This window comes from Triturus cristatus, chromosome 4_2 (assembly GCF_964204655.1).
Source record: "Triturus cristatus chromosome 4_2, aTriCri1.1, whole genome shotgun sequence".
Classification (NCBI taxonomy): domain Eukaryota; kingdom Metazoa; phylum Chordata; class Amphibia; order Caudata; family Salamandridae; genus Triturus; species Triturus cristatus.
The window spans coordinates 721,632,588-721,639,276 of NC_140586.1; positions in this window are offsets into that span (position 1 = coordinate 721,632,588).

Here is a 6,689-nt window from a genome sequence, read left to right on the forward strand (position 1 = left end):
CTCCCCACACTCGACCGTTTCACCTGTATGGACCTAGAAGCAGCCGAATCCATAGCTCGGAAAGTGAAATCCGGCTCACCAACAGACCCGGCCCCCCCAGAGACAATGTTACTCGCATCCCAGACGATTCTACCCATCATCAAGAATCTAGTGAATGCGTCCATTGACTCTGCCTCGGTTCCTCCTGCCTGGAAAAAGGCAATGGTCCGAGCATTAATAAAGAAGCCTCATTTGGACCCCTCGGACTTTGCCAACTACCGCCCGATCTCACTGCTTCCCTGGGTCAGTAAAATCGCGGAGAAACACATCAATCTCCAATTGGTCAACTACCTGGAAAGCAATCTGCTGTTAGACCCTACACAGACAGGATTCAGGCCTAAGCATGGAACAGAGTCCGCCCTCCTTATGGTCGTCGAGGAGTCCAGAAAAATCATCGATCAAGGAGGATCAGTGGCAGTGGTCCTTCTTGATCTCAGTGCGGCGTTTGATACGGTCAGTCATAAAACCTTACTGAACCGTATAGCAAGCGTCGGCATTGTGGATAAGGCCTGGCTCTGGATAAAATCCTTCCTGAGCGACAGGTCATTCCAGGTGTTTGACGGACAAGCCGTCTCCTCCAGCATACCGATGAAGTGTGGAGTCCCCCAGGGCTCCTCTTTAAGCCCTGCGCTTTTTAATATCTATATGAGGCCACTGGCTGAGGTAGTTCGTCCGTATGGAGTTAAGATCATTTCCTATGCGGACGACACACAGCTGGTGGTCTCCTTAGCGCAGGAAGTCCAACATTCTCCATCGGGGGGTCTAACCAAATGTCTGGAGGAGGTGAAGTCCTGGATGACGCTGTCCTCACTGAAGCTGAATGGGGACAAGACAGAGCTCATGTTGCTAGGCCCGGCTGACCCGACCCTCTTCAAGTCATTATGGCCTACCTGTCTAGGCCCCCCCCCGGCCCCAAAAGATAACATCAAAAGCCTAGGGGTGTGGCTGGACAAGAACCTCACCTTTAACACCCAGGCCACAAAGCTCTCCGCCACCTGCTTTGGACTTCTTCGGACATTGAAGAAGGTCCTACCCCTGCTCCCAATGGAGGCCAAACAAACAGCTATTCAGGGCTTAATACAATCACGCCTGGACTCAAACAACGTCCTTTACCTAGGAGCCCCAGAGTACTCTTTAAATAGGTTGCAACTGGTGCAGAACTGTGCGGCCCGCACCCTACTGCAAATCCCACGAAGAACCTCAGTCAGAGAGGCACTGACCAGCCTTCATTGGCTACCAGTGCGAAAAAGAGTGACCTTTAAGGCAATGTGTATTGCCCATCAGGCCTTCTGGGACTCGGGCCCAAAACTCTTGCGTAGCCTAGTCAGCCAATACCACCCTGGCCGTGAACTACGTTCCAGCCAGGCCTTCATGGCAACAATCCCCAGAATCAAGAGATCTAGAGCAGGTGGAAGAATGTTCACCCTCAACGCCTCAAAAATCTGGAACACCCTCCCCCCTCCCCTGAGATCTAACCCGAACCTTGCCTCTTTCCGCAAGCAATTAAAAACCCATCTATTCAAATCCCCGTAATCATCTCAGCCCCCCCATTTTCCTCCTAGTCTCTGATAGTCTCATTACACCCTTCTGGTTCCCTAGCGCTTGGACGCCTCAGGGCAGCAATCGCGCTGTACAAATGTATTTTCATTCATTCATTCATTCATTTTCATTCATTCAAGTCAGAGGCCACCGAAGTCATCTGCGGCGTCCATCAAGGATCCTCGCTGAGCCCCACCCTCTTCAACGTCTACATGAGCCCCCTCGTGGCCATCGCACGCCAACACAACCTCAACATAATCTCCTACGCCGACGACACCCAGCTGATCCTCTCCCTGACCAACGACCCCGCCGCCGCCAGAGCCAACCTGCACGATGGGATGAAAGATGTAGCCGAGTGGATGACGACCAGCCGCCTGAAACTGAACTCAGACAAGACGGAGGTCCTCATCCTGGGCTCCTCGCCCTCCGCATGGGATGACTCCTGGTGGCCCCCCGCCCTGGGCACCGCACCCAAACCGACGGACCACGCACGCAACCTGGGCTTCATCCTGGACTCCTCCCTCTCCATGACCAGACAAGTCAACGCCGTCTCCTCGTCGTGCTTCAACATCCTGCGCATGCTACGGAAGATCTTCTGGTGGATCCCCACGGAGACCAGGAAGACGGTCACCCAGGCCCTCGTCACCAGCCGACTGGACTACGGCAACGCCCTCTACGCCGGAACCACCGCCAAGCTCCAGCAGAGACTCCAGCGGATCCAGAACGCCTCAGCCAGACTCATCCTCGACATCCCACGTAACAGCCACATCTCCGGACATCTGAGAGACCTGCATTGGCTCCCCGTCAACAAAAGAATCACCTTCCGTCTCCTCACCCACGCACACAAAGCCCTTCACGATCAAGGCCCGAGCTACCTCAACAACCGAGTCAACTTCTACGCTCCCAAACGCCACCTCCGATCAGCCAGCCACGCCCTCGCCGCCGTCCCCCGCATCCGAAGAGCGACTACAGGAGGAAGGTCCTTCTCCTACCTGGCCGCCAAGACCTGGAACTCCCTCCCAACCGACCTGCGCTTGACCCAAGACCACCTCTCCTTCAGGAAGAAGCTCAAGACCTGGCTGTTCGAGCAGTAACGGCACCCCACCCCCCAAAGCGCCTTGAGACCCTACGGGTAAGTAGTGCGCTCTATAAATGTCTTTGATTGATTGATTGAGTGTGTAAAGCATTTGTGCAGCCATACAGTAACACAGTGAAAATACTACAAATGGACACCACCACCAGTTTAGAACAATAGCAAATCTTTATCTAAACCATCAAGACCAAAAACGCCAAAAATCCAGCATACAATACTGTAAAAATAATTACTTTGTAAGATAACCTCCAATTTGCAAGAATAGCTGAAAAACACAATTCTTCCGAGTTGGTAGCTCCATCTGGCAATACCGCGATGCTGCAAAACGACAGAGTCTAGCAGTTTCAGCTGCCCGCGTCAATAGCTTTGACAGACTTTTAGACAGTACCTTTCCCGTTGCAGCCAATCAGGACGAGTTGGTCGGGGCAACCATTGCGGTTGCGATGTGAAGTGGAAGTGGTGCAGCGGGTGGTGCCCTCACGGCCCGATGCAGGCAGCGGCTTGGTGACTGTTGTCCAATGGCATCGGTGAGGCCAAGGCTTATGATGCGGAGTGAGGCCGTGCTCAATGGGGTGCTGGCTGGTCATGGTGCAGGCGACGGAGCCAGTCAGTGTTTGGGTTGGGCAGCAACGGTGGTGGTGATGTCTGGGCAAAGTGAATCGAGGCGGTGCGAAGTGCTGTGCCCACAGGACGCGGTGCAAGCAACAGCTCGGTGATGGTTGTCCAGCGGCGCTGGTGAGACCAAGGATGTGGTGCGAAGTGCGGCGGTGCCTTCTGCGGTGCCTTCAGGACATGAAACTGACAATGGACTCAGTGACAGAGTTGGCTGCTCTTTTCTTCTGCGGCGACAGAAAACAGCGATTCTAGAGACCGTGCCCAGAAGGATGGTTAAGTCTTTGCTGTTCCTGAGCCTTCTTGAACAGGGGGCATGCTCTACCTCAAGCCAGTGGAGATACTTTGTCAAGCAGGATACACACACAGTTACTCTCCTTAGCAGAAACAGCTACTGCAGGCCAATCCCAGACAGCACACAGCTTCTTCCAGCTCTTCTCCGTGGCAGAGGTTACTCTTGAATTCCACAAGTGATCGAAAGTTCAGGGGTCTGGGCCCCACTTTTCTAGTACAACATCCTTTGTTCTCTGGAGGCAGAGAGTGTCTGTGCTGAGCAAAAAACAGTTCTGTCCTCTCTGGTGCAGCTTCCCGGCAGGAGGCGGAGATAGCATTGTCCAAGGCAGACCAGGTTCATTCAGGCATGAAGGAAATCTCCTCCCCTTACTCTAAATGCAGCCCAGGTCTATTCAGCCCAGCCCTGACTTACTCTGGAAAGACAGGACACACCTCGCCCCCCCAAGTGGCTGTCTGAACAGAATGCACATCCCCATTCTCTATCACTCCAAAGCCAGACAGTCAATACACAAACCTAACAGAGGCACACTGGATGGCTAAACAAGAAAATATGATTTTGATGACCCTGAAGCATGTTAGTCAACATGCCTCCCGGTGTAGAACGCAGAAGTTAAAAGGATTAGTATTTAGATATTTGGTTTAAAATTAGTGCACTACACATTTTCTCACGTTTAAGCAAGAAAATACCCTGCTTTCTAAAAGTGGTATTTTCAAACCCAGAACATAACAATCATCCTTGCTAAAAGATGCATCTTTATATCCTGAGTTGAGGCATACCAAACTCCAAGCTTCCATCTTGTTCCCATGGGCAGTTATACTTATAAGCTGTTATGAGTGAACTCCCCATTCTATCCTATCGGACAGGTAGTCTTTCAATAGTGAATAACAAAATTGGCTGTAGTTCACTATCAGGACATGTTACACATTTCGAACATGCCCTACCTTTCACAGACACTGCACCCTGCCCATAGGGGTACTTTGGGGCTACCTTAGGGGTGACTCACATGTAGAAAAATGGAAGCTTAGGGCCTGGCAAGTGGATGCACTTGCTAGGTTGACATGGCAGTACAAACTGCACACAAACACTGCCATGACAGACCTGAGACCCTTTTGCATGGCTTCTTGTGTGGGTGGCACAATCAGTGCTACAAACCCACTAGCAGAAAGGGTTTACAGGCCTTAGGCACACACAGTGCACTGTACTAGGGACTTAACAGTAAACCAAATAAACCAATTATGGAAACACTAATCCATGACAACAAGTTAGAGAGAGAGCATATGCACTTTAGCACTGATCAGCAGTGGTAAAGTGCCCAGAGTCATAAAACAAAAAATACTGGTCAGAACCAGGAGGTCCAAAAGCAAAAAGTCTGGGGATAAACCCACTGGACAAGCCAGGTCTAACAGAGCACATGAGATAATCTGGGGGATAGGTGTGGAATTGTTGTGGGCTCGACAAAAGATTTTATTTGCAGTGTGGTGTAAAATTCACCTGCTTTAGAGCATCTGTCAATCATTATCATAGTTAATTTGCTGGCCAATGTTCAACCAAAATAGTCAATTACTGTGCTGGATTAACAGCAAACAGGCAGACCTGTAGGAAGATTTTCCATCAATATTAATGCTACTGCCTGAATTTGAAAACGTATGTGTAGGGACTGTAAATGTACGTCTGTGGAGAAGGTACAGTTTTGGCATCTGCATTTTGCATGAGAGGGACATGGCGAAGTGGTTCTGTTCCACAATAGGATTCTCTACTTACCTGTCCCTGCTGTTTTCACTCTCTTAGATTTTAGGAAGTTAATTCTCCAGTTCTGCAGGGGATATTCCCCTCTATACACAGCAGAATGCCCCCATCCTTCTTGTTGGATTTCCTTCAACATGTTGACAATAGTTATAGCACCTCAGCTGAGCCACCTAACAGGATTTCACCCAATTGCCCCACCGTTGTTGTGCAATTGCATTTTTCCTGTCATGGCGTGACACTTATTTTTGCTGTTTTTCCCGTTATCCACCATTTTTTAATCAGGGCAAGTGGTTGTATTCACCCACAAATAATGATAAAAATAATTTCAAAATTCTTTTGCTTCCCAATCACCTTACAGTTCAAGGCTTTGAGTAACATTGTCGACATACCTACCTATGAACTGCAGCCTCTGCGATTATTAACCCTCTAATTGTGAATTTAGAGACTCACACGTGCATAGTGCATATACTGGTGGAGAGTAAACTGATGTTCAGATTTTGTAGGTTTTGCGTTGCCCTTACGCCATGCAAGGGAGCACAAAGTTGATGATAATCCTAAATTGGATTAATGAAGCAACGCAAGACCACCTTGTGTGGCCCTGAGTGGCTTGAAATATTCAGAGTAACGCAGCGCAGCGCAGCACAAATTGCTGCATTGTATTACTCTGCACCAAAGAGATGTTCCAGACGTGGAGCATGGGTGTTCCCAAGCATCCACCCATGCATTTTGGTGCATTTCCAGAATTACGATCAGTGGTAGACCTGGGAATGTGTCAAAGGGCTACGTCTCCCAAGTGAGGTGTAACAAGAAGATATATCTATGCGTTACTACCTCTTTCTATGTGTGCAGCATTCTGCAGAAAGAGAAGAATACCTCATAGGATTGTTTTTGTGCAGGATGTGTCTCTTCCTGCATAAAACAATCCTACTTACAATGCAGGCACCCTTGCGCCATGGTGCATGGGTGCCTGCATTGTCGCTAGGCAGCACATTGTGCGCCAGCCCTGGGAAATGACAGGAATGCGCTGTATATTGTTAAGTATGGCACATTCCTGTCCTCTCCCTTTCATGTAGGGCAGTGCAGCAAGGTGACTTGCTGTGCGAAATCTTAATAAATATGCCCCTATATGTGTTCAATTATCTCAGAAGTGGGAAAAGAAAAAGCAATTGTTACAGCTTTAGTAACATCTTACATACACATTGCTGCCATAAACGCATGTACTGTGAAGCTATGTTTTTGTCCTGGCACTTTTACTTGTCAAAATAGCATTATACAAAGAATTACAATGAAATGTACCTTGCGCATTAATCAGTGGGAGGAAACATTTCAAGAAACTCAACAGAAGCAGCTAATATACTACTTGCT